The 23,007-nt window shown below is 44.3% G+C and overlaps 1 long non-coding RNA gene across 2 annotated transcripts in view; it reads left to right on the top strand.

Annotated features, from left to right (window-relative positions):
* Positions 1–20,075: 20,075 nt before the first annotated feature.
* Positions 20,076–23,007, top strand: part of LOC141986010 (uncharacterized) — a 34,931-nt gene continuing 31,999 nt past the window's right edge. For both annotated transcript variants that reach the window (XR_012639102.1, XR_012639101.1), the window contains exons 1-2: positions 20,076–20,199; positions 21,979–22,033. This is a non-coding gene — a long non-coding RNA (uncharacterized LOC141986010). The remainder of the gene's footprint in view (positions 20,200–21,978; positions 22,034–23,007) is intronic.

The following is a 23,007-nucleotide window of genomic DNA, read 5'->3' as shown; positions in this document are numbered from 1 at the left end:
GACAGCGGTGTGTTCGTGAGACGGCGAGCTGTGCAGAGCGGAGCCGTTCATGAGACAGCGAGCTGAGCAGAGCAGAGCCGGTTGTGGTGGAGCGGAGCCGTTCGTGAGACAGCAGTGTGTTCGTGAGACGGCAAGCTGAGCAGAGCTGTTCGTGAGACGGCGAGCTGTGCAGAGCGGAGCCAGTTGTGGTGGAGCAGAGCCCTGTGGGGCAGCCAGCTTCAGGACACGTAAGGTGCCCCTTACCCCTTTCCCCCACACACAGGCACATTTTAGCCAGACTGGGGAGTAACACTATGCAGATGAACTTTTGAACTCTGGGGCTGGACTTTTTGGACTTTGGGTGATTTGAGGATTGCTGGACTCAAGCGACGCTTGGGTGCTGGGACTCAAGAACCCGAGGGAAAGGGGCATGCCCCAATTTGCTTGGGGTTGGTTGTTTTTTTTTGCTCATGGGTTGTGTTATGAATCCTGTTGGTGGTGTCTCCCCAACATAATGCCACATTGTTTCTCTCTGTTATTAAAAGGCTTTTTGCTACAGTCAGACTATGTGCTTGCGAGAGGGGAAGTATTGCCTCTTGAAGGCGCCCAGCGGGGGTGGTATATATTTGTCCCAGGTCACTGGGTGGGGACTTGAGCCGGTTTGCATTGTGTTATTGGAATGGATCCCCTAGATATTGAACCCGGCCCTTGTTGCTGCCAACTCTGAGGGGCAGAAGGGTTACAGAAATAAATTAGATACACAAACTTATTCTGGGTGAGAATCAAGTCAGAGGCTGCTTAGCATCCAACAGTAACTTATGGCCTGTGCTGTCCTACCAAGTTCCATGCCAGTGAAAAAGTTTAAGTTGCAGAAACTTGATCCTGTGGTTTAAAAATATTCACTAGTGTATGAAAAGTTATGGAAAGGAAGGAAAACGATAGATTTTAAATGAGAAAAGTAAACCACTTTCCTTCTCATCTCCAGGCAGCATGTGTTTGGACACAACCCCAAAGTAAAATCTTGCAGTTGGTATTTTAACTCTGTAAACCCTTCAGGATAAGTAGACAATGTCTATTGTGTGTATTATTCAGATTCTAATATATAAACAGTATTGTTAAATCTATTCACCTAAATCTGGGTTATTGCCGATTATGTACTCTGTGTTTCATATGTCTTTTAAAAACAAACTTTATATTTGTAGATAATCTAAGCACTATACCCAGATGTACAGACACTCTTTTCCCAACCTATGTACTATATATTTTTTTTAACATTAGCTTTAATAAAAATTTTAAATCGGTCCTTCCATCACCCCTGCTGTGCCCACACCACAGAGGAGTCTTTTACAGCTGTCAGGTAGGAGAGCTCAGAGATTAACGCTGAAGGACCCACATTCAAACCCCGGTGATGACCAAGACAAATATGGTTTCACAAATGCTACATCAAAATTCTCTTCTGCCAGGTTTGTGTAATGTTACGAATAGTTTTCCCCACTCCTCATCCCCTTTCAATCCCTTCTAGGTCAATAATTGATCTCAGCTGACCTGCCCAGGCCGAGTTTACAAAGGGTGGCTACCCCAAGAGCCAAAGAATTCTTGAACAGAATTTCCTTTGTTGCAATTAATAAATCACAAGTAATGAACGTTAGAGAGACCCTGGAGCTCTCTTTCCAAATGCTTGCAGATCTGAGCTCAGCAGGGAAATTGATGACCTCTAACCCCTGACCCTTTCAGGATCATCAGCGAGTGAAGAGCCAGCGCAGCACTACAAAAACAGATGTTTGATAACATGTGCTGCCTTCCTCATTACCAAGAGCTCCGGCACAGAAACGCTGGGAGAAAATATACCTAAGCAGGCTGAGCCAGCACATAACTTTATGCATCAGTCTATGGTAAGTGGCCCGGATAGCTGCTGCAATTACAACCAGCTCTCTCCATGCTATGCAAGAAAAGTGAATTGCGTTAGGGGGCATAAGTACCCCCTTTCTAACTGCAAGGAATCTAGATTCTCTTTTCAGTCTTGGTTCCCCTGTGGATACTAAACTCCAAAACAAGCAACCCAAAATATGTCAAAATCTGAAGGGCTCACTTAGATTTACTCTATGCTAGGACTATGTGAAATATTCAGTTTGACCTTCAAGGGAACTGAGAGTCAGCCTCTGTTTGGAACCAGCTGTGGCTTGCATTCATGAGCTTTCTGTTGGACTTTGGACACAAAGGTTTTTTCGCTTTAATTAGGTATGTGTTGCTGCTCACTGGAGCATTGCTGTGGAAGATCACATGGTATAGGTCATGTGCCATGTTCTGACATTGAATCCCACTTCAGAATCCAGTGAACCAAGATTGACCCTGTACCAATATACTCCATTCAAACAAGCAGAGTCTGAAAACTAGAGCTGGTTGGAAAAATGAGATGAAATTTTTGCAAAAAACGTAATGAAATATTTTCCCCTTGTTTTTTTGTAGTCTAAAATTGTGATGAAAAAATTATTCAAATTCCAGCTGCTGTTTTTCATCAAAATGTCAATATTTTGAAAATTTCAACCAGCTGTACTTAAAATTTAAACTTACTGTATTATCTCAGAAAGAAATCCAAACCGATTTGCCCTGAACTAAATATGTCAGCTGTAAGACTGGGGAGTCCATGAGAACCGGTTGTTGCTATGAAAATACACACAGAATATATCTAGATTTGTTACTGTCTTTGTCCCTTTGATTCTCATTTCCAATTTTGTGGAGCATTGACTTCAAAGGAACTACTCACAATCTTCACTTTAAGGATATATGTTAGTGCTTTTCTCGATCAGGACAGAGTGCTCAGCATCTTGCAGAATCAAGCTGATGCTGCTGGATTTATGGTTCCTTTGAGCCTCTCCTCTTATTCACACTAATAAATACATCTCCAGCCTTACAGACACTCACTAAAAAAAAATTGATAATGGGTTAGCTTCAAGTTTTAGAATATAATGACGAATACAAGGGGCTTATAGATAACTTTTCAACACTAGATCTTAAAGGATTATGCAAATGTGGGTAAGCACTCTGTTTTACAGATGGGGAAACTGAGGCACAAATGGGGTTAAGTGACATGCCCAAGGTCACACAGGAAGTCAATAGAAGAGCCAGAAAGGGAACTCAGCTCTTATTGCTCCAGTCTAATGCCCTATCCATTGAACCATACCTCCTTACATTGTATTTCAGGCTAGAAAGCCTCCAAGAACAGTCTTTCTCATTTCAGAGTGGTAGCCGTGTTAGTCTGTATCAGCAAAAACAACGAGGAGTCCTTGTGGCATCTTAGAAACTAACAAATTTATTTGGGCATAAGCTTTCATGGGCTAGAACCCACTTCATCAGATGCACGGAGTGGAAAATACAGTAGCACGTAGTACATGTAAAGATGGGAGTTGTCTTACCAAGTGTGTGGGGGCGGGGGTCAATCTAACGAGACAATTCAATTAACAGTAGAATACCAAGGGAGGAAAAATCACTTTTGTAGTGGTAATGAGGGTGGCCCATTTTAAACAGTTGACAAGAAGGTATGAGTAACAGTCTTTCTTATATTATTTTGACGTATTTCCCCAGCCCGGTCAGAATCAGGAATTAAAAATAATTTACTTTTTACTCGAGGAGCGCGTGTTAATTTAGCACTAGAATGACACCCCTGGAGACTGAAGAACATATTCATCCACAAAACAGGTGTAGCACAGGCAATGCCAGTGAAAGCTTCTGTACCTTTTCCCAGTCTGAAATCTGTGTGAGAGATAGGTTGCAGTCCTTTGCCTCTCTGCTTAGAGTGCCACTTGTGACAGTATTTTTATTTTTAATGTGGATACTAGTGCACTGGGGCATGGACTGAGAGCACAGAATTCATTTCAGCTGGACCGCTGAACAGCCATCAGCTGGTAATAGCTTTTTCTCACTGCCAACTTGAGCTTGATTTGAACTGGCCTACAATAGGGTGAAGATTGTGTATCCCATTACCAGTCCCTGAGCTATCCAAACCCTTTTGCATTACATTTTCCCTTTGGTTTCCACAGTAGGTTCAGACTTCTGGTCTGCACTTACAATATTTCACACAATTCCGTACGTCTTAGTATCTCTTTTTCATTTCTTTGTTCCTCCACCTTTGCTCCCCACCTAACTGTCCCTTTTGTATCTTGCTTCCATCTTTGTCTTAGATTCTACTTACATTGTAAGCTCTGTAGGCCTTGCTGGAGCCCTAGCTAGGGTGACCAGATGTCCCTATTTTATAGGGACAGTCCTGATTTTGGGGTCTTTTTCTCATATAGGCTCCTATTACTTCCCATCCCCTGTCCCGATTTTTCACACTTGCTGTCTGGTCACCCTAGCTAAAAGCATGAACCAAAGTAGGCCTTGTCAGAATAGTAATACTAGGTATCAGCGAACCAAGTAAGCACATTCCTGAGAGGATGGTACAGGAACACACAGAACCCTCATAAAGATAAGGACGGGATGACAGGATAATGGATGAGGATGTTGTGTTCAAACTATTAGGTGCAAGGAACATATGGAATGTAATATGTAACATCTTCGTATCAATATGTGGAAGGAGGGGCATCTTTTTATTGGCCTAAGGCAGGACATTATGTTTATTGATCTTATACTTTGTCACGGGCATACATATGTTAGTGTACCTGTAACCTGTTGGACAGGGCACTAGGACCATGCCTTGTTGCAATAAAACTTTGCGAGCCTTCACCACTGAATTGAGCCTGTGATATTTCTTTATGGGTAACACCAGCGTCTGTTAAATCACAAGCTACAGTCTCCATTGGTGCAGAATATGCAGGAGTCCCAACTGCAGCAGCACTAACTAGCTCTTTGGGCTGTGTTTATACAGTGCCTTGCATAGTGAGGCCCTGCTCCCTGACTCCTGGGTGCTACCACAATATAAATAATCTTCTGGACACATTCCTTTCTGGCCCTGGCAAATATAATATCCTAGAGCTCCACATGCACCAAATGACCAGCTGGTCTTCACGGAAATCTTTCCATGAAGCCTTCCAATGACACCCCATCACAGGAACAATTCTCATTTAGGGAAAATGAGCCAACAGCAACAAAATTCACAACATTCTTGAACTTGGATGCTTATGTGGTAACTTGCTGTGCTGTATGCCTGACATTGTTTGTCTATTTCCCACTGCAAGTGTAATGCTGACAGATGCCGGTTGTCAGCAGGCAGGATCGAACCGGGGACCTCTGAAGCTCAGTACATGAGCCTCTACTGCATCAGCTAAAAGACGACTTGCTGTTACCAAAGGCTGTAGAGCAGACTTATTTTCTCTTTCTTTCTCTAAGTAGTCTCGGTGCCACTAGAGGGGACAGAACACCACACCCAAGTAGTGTGTGGGTTACACAAGCTCTGTGGAACAAGGACTGTGCCTTTCTCTCTTTTGTATAGAAATAACCAAACTCTCTGGCCTCACTAAATAATAAAACATGACTTGAAAGCAAGTGAGGCCACCATGCACGGATAAACATATGTGGGCTAAATTTTCAGCAGCCCGAAACAAAGCCTTTGAATTTACACAATCCTTTGCAAAGTCAAATACTGTGATTGCATGTGCAAATAGGGTAGGTAGGCATCTAACTACCTCTTTTGTATAGAACTAAATCAAGATGCGGCAAAGCACTTAAGCATGCAGGCATGTCCCATTGAGTTTAATGGAACTATTCACATGTTTAAAAATAAACACGTATGTGAATGTGTCACAGTTACAGGATTAGCTACACCTTTGGCCGGTCTTCAGCCTCTTCCCAATTCACCTTTCAGGTGACAGGCCCTAAACCTTTGCTCCTATCATGGTATAATCCTGCAATTCTCCCACTAATGAGCAGGTCCCCAAGCTACTGCACATATATTTACCAGCCAGGCAAGTCAAACTGAGTCTGACACCTTTAAGAGAGTTCCCGTCAGGACATGTGACAGGTAGTATAATACTTGCTTATAGAAAGCAAAGAATTTATTGGGACACTCCAAATAACAACTCCAGCATGCACAGGAAAGACTTACTTCCTCCTAGCTCCCTCCTACTTCCCCCTGAACCAAGGCCACATTGTCATCTAAACGAGACAACTTAACACTAAGATAAATATACAGCATCACCTGTTGGTGGAGGTGCTTTCACTGATCATTACAGTCAGTAAATGCAGTGACCCAGAACAGCTTCTTCCAAACACAGTATTATTTATTTATCCATCCATAGGAACATCACATTCAGAGAAAGCGGTTCAAACATCAAAGGGCCTACATGCATGTCTTACCTAAAGCGTAGCATTTCCCTTCCTGCTTAGGCTATTCCAGCTTTTCCCAGATGTAGTGTTCTTTTTAGTGCTCTAATGAAGGCGCAGAGTATGAGAAAGATAATTCTTTATTGACTTTAACACCTACTCTGTTCCAGCATGTCTGAATAGGAGGGAGAGCTGCTAAGAACCAAACTGAAACATTTTCAGGTAAATATATCAACTCAATAATAATAAGATAATATTTAGTCCTGCCTTGAGTGCAGGGGACTGGACTAGATGACCTCTTGAGGTCCTGTCCAGTTCTATGATTCTATGATTCAAAGCCCCTGGGGAGACGGGGGGAGAGAAAGAGGCATCACAGGCTAACAGATAACCCTGCTTCTGGGAACTGGGGTTCCATTTAAGTCCCTGGAGACACCACTCACCCCTGTTCTTCCAGGCTCCCCTTTTTATTCCCTTCCAAGTTCCTTTGTCTGCCTTGAATTTCCTGAACCTAATCAAACTAGTTCATGCACCCCACCAAGGGTTGGGACAGGGATAGACTTAAAATAAATTAGTTTTCTCCATTGACTGGTAAGTACTGGTGATTGGCTTATCTAAAGCCCTTGTCAGCCTTCCTGAAGATGGACATGACTTAAGCTCTTGTAGGAAGTAACCCTTTGAAACCTGTAGGCCCACATGCTGATCTCTACAGTGCCCCCTCATGCCTGGACACAGCATTGCCTTCAGACCTGCAGTGGTCTTTTCCAGCCTGCATCTTCTCTCAACTCCCGCTCTGGATGTTCTGTAGCTTGGTCTCCAGCCAAGTTAAATAAAAGTCTAAACCCTTTCCAGGGTAGCAGAAATAAAGCTAAATAAAAAGTCCAAACAAATCTTCAAATTAACAGCTCTTCCACCTCTTTCAGACTCCACTATAGTTCCCCTGTTGGCCCTACCTCAGGGCCAGGGCCGTCCCTACCAATTATGGTGCCCTACGCAGCCTGAGCACCTGCTTCTGCCAGCGGTGCTGGGGAGGCAGGAGCTGTGGGGGGCCACTTTGGGGGGCGGCCCCAGGGATTAGCGGGGGGCCTGGTGCTGGCATCAGGAAGCAGAACGACCCTGCCCCATCCCGCTCTGCTTCCCCCGCCCCAGCTGTGTCACTTGGGGGAGAGGGCTTGGGGGAAGGGGTCCGCCCCCCCGCACTCACCGGCGGGGGGAAGTGGAGCAACTTACCCCAGTCGTGTCGCTTGGGGGAGGGGGAAGGACCGCCCCCGCACTCACTGGCAGCGGGAAGTGGAGCGATGTGGCTGGGAGCTGGTGAAGTGGAGCGGGCTAGGGCCGGGTTGCTCCGCTTCCCGCCGCTGCCGGTGAGTGTGGGGTTGCACTCAGCTGCCTAGGGCACCATGAAATTAGGGGCAATTTGGTGCCCCAAATTTCATGGTGCCCTACGCAGCTGTATATTCTGCATATGCCTAGGGATGGCCCTGCTCAGGGCTTCCTCTGCAAAAGCCTTGCCTGGTAGTGTAGTAGTCATCTTACATTGTATCTGGTCAGCTAACCCTATCCCAGGGCTTCTCTCTGACAGAGAGATTTGCCTATACTGCAATCTTTCCCCCTCCCATCTGAGGGCCCTCAGTCTTCTTTAGGGTTACCATACGTCCGTATTTTCCCGGACATGTCCGGCTTTTTGGTTCTTAAATCGCCGTCCGGGAGGAATTTTTAAAAATCTAAAAACGTCCGGGATTTTGCCATTATTATTTTTCCCCAAAGAAGAGTTGATCATTCAAGAAAGAGAGTGAATGTTGATCACTCGAGAAAGAAAGTGAATGTTGATCAGTTGAGAGAGAGTGCCTGCTTTCTCCCCCTAGCTCCCAGCGCTTGTGCCACAAAACAGCTGTTTCGCATGGCTGGGAGGGAGGGCGGAGGAGGGGGAACGCGGCGTGCTCAGGGGAGGAGGCAGGGCTGCGGTTGGGATTTGGGGTCCAATGGGGCAGGGAGGAGGTGGAGTTGGGGCGGGGACTTTGGGGAAGGGGTTGGAATGGGGGCGGGGAAGGGGTGGAGTGGGGCGGGGCTGGGGGTGCGAGCAAATACCCCCACTGTGGAGTGTCCTCTTTTTTGAATGTTCAAATATGGTAACTCTAGCCTTCTTATAAGGCCTCGCTCTGCCTCCTCTGGCCAGGAGGCAATTAGTTAGTCACCCCCACCCTCCAGGTGCAGAGCATGGCTAATTAAAGTTCTTTCCCTGGTTTCGCAGGTGGTTGGGGTTAAGCCTCATCACGAAGCATCAGACAAGCAGTATAACAATAATCAAATAAACAGCAGTATACGTAATATTCATAAAAAATAATAAAGTCAGTTCCTGCACTTTTTAGAGTGCTTTGCTGGAAGGGGGCCATGGAAGCCACTTTTTGAAAATTTGGTCTATTGTTGTTATCTTGCATTTAAAGTAGATAATTCTGTCTTCCGTATATTTGAGAAAACAATGAGGAGTCCGGTGGCACCTTAAAGACTAACAGATTTATCTGGGCGTAAGCTTTCGTGGGTAAAAAACCCACTTCTTCAGGTGCATGGCTCCATGAATCGAAGAAGTGGGTTTTTTACCCACGAAAGCTTATGCCCAAATAAATCTGTTAGTCTTTAAGGTGCCACCGGACTCCTCGTTGCTTTTGTGGATACAGACTAACATGGCTACTCCTCTGATATTTTGTATATTTGTGAAAATTCAACGGCATCTTGAGGGCAAATAGCATTACGGTCCATGGGGAAATGGCTTTTGTTCTGAGTTATCTGTGACTCTTTTCTAGAGAGGGGTGTCTTTTGTTTCTCAGGAAGTCTCTCTTAATTTTTTTTTCCAAATATCCACCTAAAATTTCTTAGTCCCACTCTTTTTTCTTCCTCTTATGTGGCATCTCCATTACTGGAGGTTTGCAACAATGGTAACCCATTCTGCACGATGCTCTGCTGATTTTTGTATGGATCAATAGTCCTTCTGATTCACCTAATATACCTCATCATGCATCCAAGATCCTCTTTTTCTGCCTTTTGTTCTTCTGCCATCATTTTTTCCTTCCAGTGCCCATAAATATACATTTCCTGTTAAATCCCTTAAAATGTATCCTGCAAATCATTTTTTTCTTTTCATTAGCTCTCTGGCTAGAGTTTCTTGTGTTCCAGTCATCCATAGTACTTTTTTCCTTGTTTACATGATCTATCCATGATAGTTTCAGAATTCCTCCATGACACCATAATTCCAAGGATTGTAGTTTCTTTATTATCAATAGTTTGTCTATGTTTCAGAGCCATAATTTAACACAGACCACTCTTTACACAAGAAATTTCTCTGTGTTCCAAATAGTTATACTATGTTAAATAAACAAACAAACAAAAAACCCCAACCTATATCTAGCTGCATTTTTATTGTGAAAGATATTTTTTATGAATCCTGTCGTCATCATTCTTTTAAAAAGTCAAGGTAACTCATCTGTTTTAAGTAGATTAAATATATATTTTTCTATTAAAAAATCTAGGACCCAGTGGGAAACTCTTATCCATTCAAAGGCTCTTAATTTGCCTGCAGAGCAATATCAGAGAGAGAGAGAGGAGTGCTCTCACCCCCAGTCAGTCTTGCTTTAAAAAAGCACTGATGAGCTTCAGAACAGAGATAGATTTCACATGCGGATTGGGACTGAGATGATTGACCTTTTAGTCAAGATTTACCAGAAAGTCTCTCAGACAATAGCAAATGCCGATTTCCTTCGCAACAGGGGATTTAGAGTCAGCATTCTGGGGAGAGATTGACATTTGTGGCATGAATCCACTCTGCAAATGAAACTTGTTTTTTTTAAATGTGTGACCCTGCAAAACAATCAAATCACAATTAGTAAAGATTTCCTCCAATAAGGAAAATCAAAGGCAATACGGAGGGATCACTGTTACTAGATAGTGGCATTTTTGTATGTGGTACTTTATTGACAAATTAAATACAATGTACTTGCCTTGAGATCCAAGGGCCAAATCTTGCTCCCCTTAAACCCAATGGGAGTTTTTACATTGCCATTTCCAGACTTAAAATAATTTTAAAGGAGCAGAGTTTTATTCATCATTGTCATCTAGTGGTTAGCACATGTGCTAGGTGTTAGGAGCCCTGAGTTTTAAACCCAGCTCTGTTACCCTCGCACTGAGTGGTCTTGGGCAAATTATTCATCCTCCCAATACCTCAGTAAATCCTTCTGTAAAATAGGAATATTGCCTTCGTCACAAGTATGTTGTGACACCTAGTTATTAGGGTCAGCTTCTGATATGCTTACTCAGGCTGAGAAGCACTTTACCCCATGGCCTTCAGTGGGGCCAGTCATATGGTAAGATGCAGTGTGAGTGAGGGCATAAGAATCGTGGCCTTTATCGTTCATAATGGTTTTGCCACTTCAGAAATACCTACAGCTTATTTAGTGCTTGACATGTGCAAAGCACTGTATATCCTGTTGCCCCTCAGTGCTCCCATAAGAGAAGCATTTTATCCTCAGCGTTTTATAGCTGTAGAAATTTTTTTTTTAAGCGGGGAGGGGGGTGTCTGGCCCAGCCAGGGGAGCAGCTGGAGTAGCAACAGTGAGAGCTCAGGGCCTAGCAGCACCAGGAGCAGGAACAGCAGCCCTCTCCCTCCTTCCTCCCTCCAGGCCAGAGGGCTACAGGAGAGTGATCCTATTGGGATCCAGGAAGTGGGCGGGCGGAATTGCCTGAAGCATCACTGTGAAACTGGGGCCAATGCAGGATGAGAACCTAGCTCTCTCCAATTCCCAAATTCTTGCCCATTCCTCAGTCCAGACCAACTGCCTTGAGAGTAGCCCCACTATTGAGCGTGGTACATTAGAGAAGGGCAGACCTCAATGGGTTTTAGACTTAAGTTTTGACACAAATAAGCACCTAACAGTTCAACTACTCATGCAAACACTCCAATCTTCTTTAGTTTGTAGAAGCTGGGTAGGAAAGCCTGCAAGATCAAGCCTACTCACTAAATTGCTGTCCTTCTGCTTCAAACATTTCAGAACCTTAGTAAAGGTTCTATTTCAATTTAGGCATATGTGTGGCGGAGGGGGTTATTTTATCAAATGACAGTGAAACAAGCTTTCATTGACCAACCCAGTACCAGCAAAAAATTATCTGAGACTATTCTTTAGCTACAGATTCAACAACATTGTTCTGGAAACCTTGAGGATTCTTTAAAGTTGATTTTTTAAAAATAGTATCTCTGGAGAATGTAAAACAGATAATTTGCATCTAAGAGTTTTAAAAGAGCTGGAAGAGGAGCTCACTGGACCATTACTGTTGATTTTCAATACTTCCTGGAACACTGAGGAAGTTCCAGAAGAGTAGAAGAAAGCTAATGTGCCCTTTTTTTAAAAGGGAGAACGGGATGACTTGAGTAATTATAGGCCTGTTAGCCTGACATGAATCCTGGGCAAGATAATGGAATGGCTGATAAGGGACTCAATTAATAAAAAATGAAAGGAAGTGAAGGTTGCAGAGTATCCATATGTCTGGATTTTCCCAGCAGCCTCCCACCTGGGTTGGGGGCTGAAAGCTGGAGCCAAAGCCTCCCGCCTGGGTCGGGGACTGGCAGCTGGAGCTGCAACCTCTCCACACCAGGGGGCTGAGAGCTGGAGCTGCAGCCTCCCCGCCCAAATCAGGAGCTGACATTCACCCTCACTTCTGCACTGCCTTCGGAGCTGGGCTCCCAGCCAGCAGCCACAGAGCTACCTGCAGCCTGGGGAGATTCCCAGAGGTGGGTCTGACCCAGCTCCAGGAGTGGTCCCTGCAGGGGAAGAGGAAGTCCCATCCCTCACCAGCCGAGGCTGGGAGTAGCAGCTGGAGCCCGGCACACAGTAGGAACCCCTTGTTGGGGTGCTCCCAAACCTGCACCTCCCCTACAATAGCCAGATTTCATAGGGGAGATCAGATTTCATGATCCGTGACACATTTTTCATGGCCATGAATTTGGCAGGGCATTACTTATAGAACAAACTCAAGAAAATATCCCCAATGGCCAGAGATGGGACATGAGATGGGGAGTGCTCTGAATTACTACACCAATTGCTGTTCCAGGTGTCTGGGTCTTGCCAACATGCTCAGCGTCCTTCTGCCATATCTGGAGTCGGGAAGGAATTTTTCCCCAGGTTAGATTGTCAGAGACCCTGGGTTTTTTTTGCCTTCTTCTGCAGCACAGGGCATGGGTCATTTGCAGGTTTAAACTAATGTCAATGGTGGAGTCTCTGTAACTTGAAGACTTTAAATCATGGTTTGAGGACTTCAGTGACTCAGCCAGATTATAGGTCTATTACAGGAGTGAGTGGGTGAGGTTCTGTGGTCTGCAAGGTGCAGGAGGTCAGACTAGATTATTATGATAGTCTCTTTTGGCCTTAGAGTCTATACATCTGTGAATCATTTAGCTCAATCTATTTAGTTTAAAAAGGAGAAGGTTAACGGGTGACTTGATTTGTTTATAAGTACCTACACGGGAAACAAATTTTTAATAATGGGCTCTTCTATCTATCTAACAGAATCCAACATGTGGAAGTTAAAGCTTGACAAATTCAGACTGGAAATAATATGTACATTTTTAATGAGGAGAGTAATTAATCATTGAAACATCTTATCAAGGGCCATGGTCAGTGTTCCCTCTAATTTTTCCCTTGCATAGGAGGAGTAATTTTTGTTATGTGCACCAATATGGAGGTGATGTGGGACAGGAGGTAAGGGCTCCGGCTGGGGGTGCAGGCTCTAGGGTGGGGCCAGGGATGAGGCTCAGGGCTGGGGCAGAGGGTTGGAGTGCAGGGGGTGCAGGCTTCGGCTGTGGGTGTAGGCTCTGGGGGTGGGGCTGAGGGGTTTGGGGTGCAGGAGGGAACTCCAGGACTACGGTGGGGAGAGAGGACTCCCCCCAGCTCTCTCTCCCCACAGCAGCACCTGGGCTGGGGGGGGAGAGGCACCTCTCCCTGCCGCAGCAGCTCCGGGGTTGGGGCCACGGGAAGTGCCCCTCCCCCAGCTGCGGCAGGTCTGGGTCGGGGCTGGATTCGTGTCAGGGGACGGGGGCCACGGCAGGTCTGGGCCAGGGCTGGTTCGGGCTGTGGGAGGGGTGCCCTGGCTGCGGTAGGTCTGGGCCAGGGCTGAGTTGGGGCCGGGAAAAGGGCACCCCGACTGCGGTAGGTCCGGGCTGGGGCTGGGTTTGGGCCGCCCCTCCCTTGGCCGCAGCAGGTCTGGGGCTGAGTTGGAGCCGGGGGAGGGGCACCATGGCTGCGGCAGGTCCCGGCCGGCCGGGTTCCCTGACCACCTGCGGGGCGCTAAATAGGCTGCTGCACGGCCGCGTAGCTTACAGGGAATTTAGGTCATGGTGGATTCTCCATCACTGACCAATTTTAAATCAAGATTGGCTGTAAGTCTAAAAGATCTGCCCTAGGAAGTTCTAGGGCCTGTGTTATACAGGAGGTCAGACGAGATGATCATAATGGTCCCTTATGACCTTGGTATCCATGAAACAACAACAAAAAAGGGTTTGGGGCCCAGATCCTCAATATTCTTTAGGTACCTACTGCCCACTCCCATTGAAATCCATGGGAGTTAGGGGCCTAAATACCTGTATAGATCTGGGTCTTGGTCGTTAGATTAGGCTTTACTGTATTACAGCGTATTGCTACCACTATTAATCTTCCCCCTCTTGAATGACATATGACACTGTTTCTTTTCCTTTTTTGACTAAAAGGATCCACAGCTGTCCCCCTTCTCAGATAAATGCTTGAAGCTTTGAAGGATAAAAATAACCTGCGGAGCTATTCTGTAGTCATGGCAAAAACTATCTTCTGATTATTCCCCCTCAACCTTGACGATGTGGGGAATATGAGTCATTCTGCAGTCAGATGATCATCTCCAGAGCTATTTATGGCTTCTCCAGCTATGGCACATATTTAACAGAAACCTGTCACTTTTAGTTCCCTGTGTGCAAACAAACATATTCTCTAGCAGATCGAGGGACGTGATCGTTCCCCTCTATTCGACATTGGTGAGGCCTCATCTGGAGTACTGTGTCCAGTTTTGGGCCCCACACTACAAGAAGGACGTGGAAAAATTGGAAAGAGTCCACCGGAGGGCAACAAAAATGATTAGGGGACTGGAACACATGACTTATGAGGAGAGGCTGAGGGAACTGGGGATGTTTAGTCTATGGAAGAGAAGAATGAGGGGGGATTTGATAGCTGCTTTCAACTACCTGAAAGGGGGTTCCAAAGAGGATGGATCTAGACTGTTCTCAGTGGTAGCAGATGACAGAACAAGGAGTAATGGTCTCAAGTTGCAGTGGGGGAGATTTAGGTTGGATATTAGGAAAAACTTTTTCACTAGGAGGGTGGTGAAGCACTGGAATGCGTTACCTAGGGAGGCGGTGGAATCTCCTTCCTTAGAAGTTTTTAAGGTCAGGCTTGACAAAGCCCTGGCTGGGATGATTTAATTGGGGATCGGTCCTGCTTTGAGCAGGGGGTTGGACTAGATGACCTCCTGAGGTCCCTTCCAACCCTGATATTCTATGATTCTAGGCGTGAATTTAAAAAAATGTTACTCTCATGATTCGTGATGATTTTTAAAGAGTTTTGAGAGACCAAGGAGGCTCCTTTTTCCCACTGTGGCTAAACTAGCGACACATTCCTCCTTCAGAAAGAAATGCGGTTTACACTTTGCAGGGAATTAACAGGGAGGCAGAGGAAGGTGGAATCCACCCCATTAGGCGGGTAGCAGATCTGCCATGCTGCAGCGGCTATTCCAGCTACGGGTTGGAAAAGTGAGCACTGCACCCTGTGGGTCTGTCTCTACTGCGATCACAGGGTGTCATCACAGCTCAAGTAGATATACCTGAGCTAGCTACCTCAGCTACTGGAGCAGTGAAGCTGGAGTGCCGAGGTCTTCAACGAGGATTGTGCAAGCCCACCCAGAACCCTGGGGCTCTACTCACAGGGCTAGCCCATGCTTGGGCACTTCACGCCAGTACCGGAGCTAGGTAAGTTAAATCTCCAGTATGTCTACTTGAGCTGTAATCACACCCTGTGATTGCAGGATAGACAGACCCTTTATCTACAGACTCCCTGTAAAAGATGTGTTGAGTCATCAGATCAATCATTACTGCTTTTATTTATATTAAAGTAGCACCTAGAGCGGAGGCTCCAACTGAGATCAGCGCCCCTCTGAGGTAGGCACAGTGCAGATGCACAGTGAGCGAGAACCCTGACCCTAAGTGCTTGCAATCTGAATAATAAAATCTGCATCTTTAGGCACCTGTCTACCTTTAAAAATCTGGCCCTCAGTGACTTACCCAAGGTCACACAAAAAGCCAGAGCTGAACCCACATTTTCTGAGGCCCAGGCAAATGCCTTAGCCACAAGACCATTCTTCCTCATATATAAGTATTGTGGCCAGGCTTTCAATAATCCCCTCTTTCCTAGCCTATTTGTCGCTGCACAGAGAAGCCCCCCGGCAGTACATATGAAGTGAAAAGGCTGTCGTGACCATTCCTTCCCCACCCAAGGTGAGGTGTAAGCAATGCAAAGGGCCTTATGCTGACTTTCCATAGCTGGATACAATTTGTACATGTAGAAATCAACCATACCTGAAAACCTTAAAATAATCATGAAGGAGAATCTAAAAGGATTTCTCTTCTTCATTGAAACCCTAGCCTTGGGCACCAAGTCTCTTGAATGTTAAAAGGAAGAGTTGGTATCAGTAATAAGAGGATTACTTTGCAGGTAAAGACTGGGGGAAAAAAGTGGTGGTTTCAGTGTGGAGTGTTTGTGCAAACATTTTTGTTTGTTTCAATTCACCAGAGATCCAACCCTTTGAGTTTTAAGGTTCAAACACCCAATCGCAGTGGATTTCCCCAGATTTATAACAAAATTCTACGACAGTCATTTGTCTCCAAGTTCATGGTCTGTGAAGCTTAGCAGATCTCGCATTGCACCTGGACTGAATGTCGAGTATGAAATGGAACACAAACCCAGTGAATTCACGTGGGTCTGGGTTCCTTGATAAAAAGCACCTACTACTCTAGTGTGGACACATGCCACGTGGTTATGTTTGTGGCGATAATACTGTATCTTACATGAATATAGTAGAATCTTTCTTCCTAAAGGATCCTGAATAGCTTTGCAAATTTTACATGGAAATGTAGATATTTCACCCGTTAAGGCTCTAATTCAGGAAAACACTTAAACACATGCTGAAAGTTTTTTTTCCCCTGTACCAGGAATTGATGGTTTGAGACTATGGTATTTCCCTCCTGTAAAATATATAGTGAAGAGCACCTAGGCTGACAGAAGATGGCCCATGTAGGGGGTAACTTGGAAATAAGGAAGGGGCTAAGGCATTTAAATGTTTTTGCCCTTCCTTGGGGTTAGAGGTAAGAGTGACAGGAATAATAAAGGTACTGTAGGCAGGCTGCTGGCCTGCAACCAGACATTTGGTTAGCTGTGTTTTGTTCTGAAGTTTACCTGTATGTGCATGCGCTTAGTCCTCAATATCACAATCACATATATAGGATATGACAGATTGGAGGCATGTCTCCATTTTGTTCTCTGAATATCATTTTGATTGTAACCTTCCCTGTAACCTTCTCTTTGCATAGGAGCCTCCAGCGTGGGTAAAGCAATCCAGGTGGTGTTGAAAGCCAGCCAGTCCTGACAAGGACAGTCTATTCTGGACACTGTGGGCTTGTGCCAGGGAATGGGTCACCTCTTCAGCCCTAACAAGGGCCATCAACTCTGAACAACTCTTCCCTAGTGGAACAATGGGTTTGCTGCCGGTAGGGGTCATTAATTTTGGATGGACTCTCTACACAGAAACCAGTCTCTCAGGAGTGGGCTTGAATCCCCGATCTAAGCACATGGCTGGAAGAGCTGCCACTGACCACCTGACTAAAGAGGAGAGACTTTATTTAAGGAGGGAAGCCGCTTCTCTGAGGAGGAAGGCTGCTCCAACACCACAGGCAGAAGACCAGGCCAAGTAGGCAGGAAGAGCTGATCTGCCTACAGATTTGGCCAGACTCGGGGTGGTGAGAACACTGACGGGGATTGTGTTCAGGAGTTTGTTGTTTTCCATGGATCTGAAAGTCTCTTGTGCTTAGTTAAGAGTAAAATGTATTTGTATAAGAAATTCCTTTGCTAAGCCTGTGGGCCTTGCTTTACTGCCATGTTGTCCCTGATGGGTATAACTAGGAAACCAGAGCTCCCCGTCAGGCAGGCTTGTGGGGGTGGGGGGAATGTGTCTAAGAAACTGGGGGTTCAGGGGGGCTGAGGTGCTGATTCTGGGGTCTCGGTAGTTGGACTGTGGGTCCCATTGTCCAAGAAGGGTGTCAGACATGGGTCTGCACCTAGGAGTGCACCTGAGAGACCCAGAGCCAGAACAGTGAGCGTTAACTGCCCAGGCACATGGGTTTTAGAGAGAGGTGGGATAGAGCGGTTGGATCCAATCACAACTGACTGGTGTCCATCCAGAGAGTGTGATGGGACCTGGTTGTGGCACAGAGTAATTAGTGAGACAACATAAGACAGGTAACTCTCTATTTAAACAGCTTCACAAGCATCCATCTTTACACCCATTTTACCTCTCTAGAATTGCTTCGATAGACAGCCTGGTTCTCCATGGCATTGCAGCTGCAGTAACTCCCTCTAATTCATTTTTTCCTCGGTTCCCCAGTGTGTGACTACAGCTCCTCCCTCCTCCCCCATTCCTTTCCTGCCAAAGTCACCTTTTTAGAGTTAGCTCACAGTGCTTAAAAGATGAGTGCCCACTTCAGTGAGGAGACAATGTTCTCTGATGAACCATGTGAGGAAATTGCAGAGGGGAAGAATTGGATTCCGATTGCATAATTTCCACAAAATACCGGCAGGCCAAACACATTTGTATAAAATGTGACCCATAATTGTTATCAGAACAGATTGGCTATGATGAGGCAACAGTAAGAGCAGTGCTTTTATGGCAATTGAAACCCTTTCTGGAAGCTCAGGGACCATTTAAAATTGAGACAAATTTGAACAAGCCAAAGATGAGGCTCTGTGGTTAAGTTATTAGTCATATAAACACGCTTGGAATACTTAAGCTCTGATACAAGCATGCAGAAAAGGTATGGCACTCAGGTTAGCATCAGCATGGCTGTGAGCTACCGTTGCTTCTTACAAAGAGACAGGTGATTGCGCTGTCAGAAGTTGCCTCTAAATCATAAAGTACAATCCTCATTTAACAGCCCCTTTTCCAAAAGGAACTTGATGTGATCAGTACATTCAAGGAGAGCAGCTGAGGAGAGAATGCAGAAGTCTGAATCAAGGCTGATATTCATTAGGATAATTACCCAGGACCACCTCAAGAAAGTAATGCAGATGAGCAAAAGCATCCCATGTAGTATTTTTAAAAAATGCCAGTCGGGTTGAAATAAAACAGTAATTATATTTGAAATCAGCTCTGCAGATAGCACTTCCATGATGTGTGACATTTTGTTCTGGTGACAACCAGAGAAAAGATACTCAGATGCTTATGAAGGCAAAGATAAGAGATTGTAGTAGACAATATTGCCTAATGTAGTTTTCATTATAATATTGGCTGAGTGTATAACAAGTTTCATGTTTGCTATGTCCCAAGTTAATGAGGAATCGAGACACTGAGATTCGACAGTGAGCTGAATCTACCTGAGTCATGTCAGTACATATATCTGGGGCTTTATTGCTCAGGTTTCCCCAGTATGCTTATTCACATGCATACAGAGAGGATACAGAAAAGAGCCACATCAATGATTTGAGAGCTGGAGAAAATGCCTTACAGAAGACTTAAGTGGCTGAATTTGTTTATCAAAAAGATCGAGAGGTTCTTCATGGAAAGAAAATAGTGGATGCCAGGGCCAATCAGAGTGGGGCCAGGAGGCCCATTTGGCCTGGGCCTCAAGCTCAAAGGAGGCCTCAGATTTAGAAACTTGTTAATTTTTTGGCATCTGATAAGTTTCACAACTTGCTTTTATGCGCATGACTTTTCCTCAATAATTAGTGCATGTGCACAGGGAAAGGCTAGAAAAGCATTTGTTCAATAAAACAATATTCAGATTATGTCTCACTCTCTTTTTTTGGAGCCTTATTTTGTTTTCATGTGTCGTCATTTTTTATTTTTATTATGGATAGGGGCCTCAAAAGCTGGAAGTGGCCCGGGCCTCTGTGGGCCTCTGAGGGCCTCTGAGAGGGCTTGGAGGGTGCGAAAGCATTCTTTAATCTAACAGGAAAAGTCATAACCAGAACCAATGGCTGCAAGTTAAAATCAGACAAATTCAAATCAGAAATAAGGCATACATTTTTAATAGTGAGGGGCACTAACCCTTGAAACTAAGTATCAAAGGAAATGGTGGATGGATCCTCCATCCCTGGGTGTCTTGAAATCAAGACGGGATTCCTTTCTGAAAGACATGCTTTAGCAAGTTACTGGGCTCAATACAGGAGCAATGGGGTGAAATTCTTTGGCTTCTGTTATATAGGAAGTCAGACCAGAGGAGGTAGTGGTCCCTTCTGGCCTTAAACCTCTGTGAAATCACAGAGCATTGACTAAATTCCCAAAGTCCTGCCCTAGCATGCACGGGGTGAAATTTCAAACGGAGGATAGATTATCTAGGATCAGTGTCATTTTGTGTGGTTGGTGCAAAGTTCTGGACCCTGAAATAGAGTGTAGAGACCCCATGTTGTGGCAGCCAGGAAGGGGTTAATAGATGAGCCAGTTACCTTTCCAGCTGTGACTGACTAGCCAATTAACCCCAGCTGGGATAAAAGACAGCAGCTGAGGCAGTGCAAGGTGATTGAGAAAGTACACCAGTAACAAGCTGGGTAAAAGATACATCGAGAAATGCTACTGAAATGCTAAGGTGAGATAGCTTGAGACTACAGCTCTGGGACAGACACCTACAAACAGGCAAAGGTAGGAGTGAGAAATCTGCTTAGGCAAAGATTGTAACTTGCCAGACATAGTTTTAGTCTTAGAAATGTATTTTTACGTTTACTTTACTACACTACCCCCTGCTAATATAACAAACATCCATAAGTAAGAGTGCCAGGAGAGGACATTTTAATAAAGGGGCCATGTGGAGAAGGATGGGCTGAGGGAGTTCAAATTGTGGTGTTTAGTCTTTGATGTATTATAGCTGTGATTTGTAGCAAGGTGTGTGCCGGTGGGTGGAGAATTAAGGGGTATTTACTGAGTTTTGTTATTGCTGAGCTGTGTGAGAACTCCTGACACACTTGTCAGCTTTGCCAGTAAACTCTTCAAAGCTCTGCCAGTCCAGATTTTGCTTTGCGGGTAACAGTGAATCCCAATTTCCCAAGGATGTCTCCCTGCAGTGTCCAGGCCTTTCCTGGAAAACTCTCAAACATTATTAATCTTGTTGCTCCTTTAAAGAGACAATACACTGCAATTCACTAATTTAACTGGGCTTTGACAAACACTCATTTCAGTTTTCAGAGTAGCAGCCGTGTTAGTCTGTATTCACAAAAAGAAAAGGAGTACTTGTGGCACCTTAGAGACTAACAAATTTATTTGAGCATAAACTTTCGTGAGCTATAGCTCACTTCATCGGATGCATTCAGTGGAAAATACAGTGGGGAGATTTCTATACATAGAGAACATGAAACAATGGGTGTTACCATACATACTGTAACGAGAGTGATGGTAACACCCATTGTTTCATGTTCTCTGTGTATAGAAATCTCCCCACTGTATTTTCCACTGAATGCATCCGATGAAGTGAGCTATAGCTCACGAAAGTTTATGCTCAAATAAATTTGTTAGTCTCTAAGGTGCCACAAGTACTCCTTTTCTTTTTACTCATTTCAGTCACAGCACTGAACTGGTTTATAGTGAAAGTAAAGTGAGTTTATTAAACAGTCATAGGTTTAAGTGATACCAAGTATAAGGAATAAGGATAGAAATGGTTACAAACAAACAAAAGTAAAAATACATTTCTAAGACTAAAATTCTCCTCCCCCACCCCTTTGTTCTTATAATCAGTAAACCTTTGGAATCTATTCTTTGAGAAGTGTACTTGATACAGTTTTATAATGGTGATATTGTTTATAAGCAGTTGAATCCACTGATGGTATCATTTGAAGTTCAGACCGCTGTCTTCATAGCAATCTGTTACCCTGGATTTGAGGGGTGTGTACCCCAGAATATGATCAAGCTAATTGCAACCATATTATGTGCATTCAGCCACCATGAATTAATAAAATAACTCGGTACTATGTGGTGTTCTAATTTGAAAGCAGGCTTTTAGAGACAAGGTCAAAACTATCTGGCAGTTTCTGCTAATCAGAATGGGAGGAGGGGAGAGAATAATGTTCAAAAACCTTGAATTTGGGTGCCTTTGATATAGAAGTCTTATGATTAAGATTGTTAGGAATGTTAAGTAGTTTATTGAAAGTTAGGAAACGTGGTGATTTAGTAGTGGCCACTCTGACTTGTGTTTTTTATAAATTAGTTATAAAAGACTAGCTAATATAGTGTACTTTGGCACAGTCCTCTGAAGCTTTCTTGAGAGGTTTTTCCTGACACCTTTCCTCCCTGGCAGGTAAGCAACTGGCCACTGAGAACCTGCAGTTAATAACTCCATACCATTCCAGATTTTAGATAAACATTTGTATGCTTAAATCCAATAAACTGCAGTTTTAGATTAATGCAAGTAAGCATGCTACATCTTTTCAGATGGAATTGCTGTGTTCCTACTGATTTACTCCTGAGACTGCCTGGAGTGAGACAGGTAAGTTACCACTGCTGTGGGTTCTGAAAACCGTGGGTAACATCTCCCTCATTTGTTAAGCTGATGGCTTTGTTCTATGTAAATATAACTTCATTGCCTCTGCCTGATGACTAGGCTGGTCAGACAAGCAAATACACAGTCCTTTGTGCAAGCCAGACTCTGATTATCCATTGCCTGTCAAACATATTTTAAGAACACAATTCTAGCACATATTTATAACTTTGTATGCACATTGTACCTATATCACGCAAGAATACTACTACACACAAGAATACTAATCAGTGAGTTACTAGTTTTCCAGTGAGATGACATGCTACTTTTTGGGTATCTAGCATGACAACCGTGTTAGGTATAGTGGGTATGTTAGGCCTGACGAGTTGCTGAGAGTGTAGCAAACCACTGATGGGCCTCTGCCACAAACAGGTAAAGACTGATTAAACGTAAAATAACTAAATCCATCACTGTCTCCTAGTTCCACACACCACAATAAAACAATCCATTCTTTGAGCAAGCTGGATTGAAAGCTTTTACCAGTGTTCCTTCAAATAATCCAGATCTAATAAGTGGACAGAAATTAATGTGGATTGCTGGTATGGAGTTTGTTCATATCATTTTTGATTCTTGGAAGGCCCATACCTCGGAAGGTTCTGTTGTGACTGTAAGGATTGCTAGAGGAGGGTGAAAAAACTTTATCCAGAAAATGTAGCACAGTGTTTAAGAACATGGCATTTCAGTACTAACTAGGCAGGAATCACATTTAGAGTCATTTCACTGAAATTTAATTTTACAAAAGAACACTAATCCAAAGCAGTTTAGAACGAAGTTGGAGGTGACAGCCTCAAGGATAAACAGAAGGCATTTAAAAGACTGGTAATGCATTCACAGTGAGATTATTTGGCATGTTAAAATAAAAAAAACCAACCTAAATTTAAATATAAAGCAAATGCAAAACAGAATCCAGTGGTTGAGGATTA

Source organism: Natator depressus, chromosome 4, assembly GCF_965152275.1.
Source record: "Natator depressus isolate rNatDep1 chromosome 4, rNatDep2.hap1, whole genome shotgun sequence".
Classification (NCBI taxonomy): domain Eukaryota; kingdom Metazoa; phylum Chordata; order Testudines; family Cheloniidae; genus Natator; species Natator depressus.
Note: the sequence above shows the minus strand (reverse complement) of the source record. Positions and strands in the feature narration are given on the sequence as shown.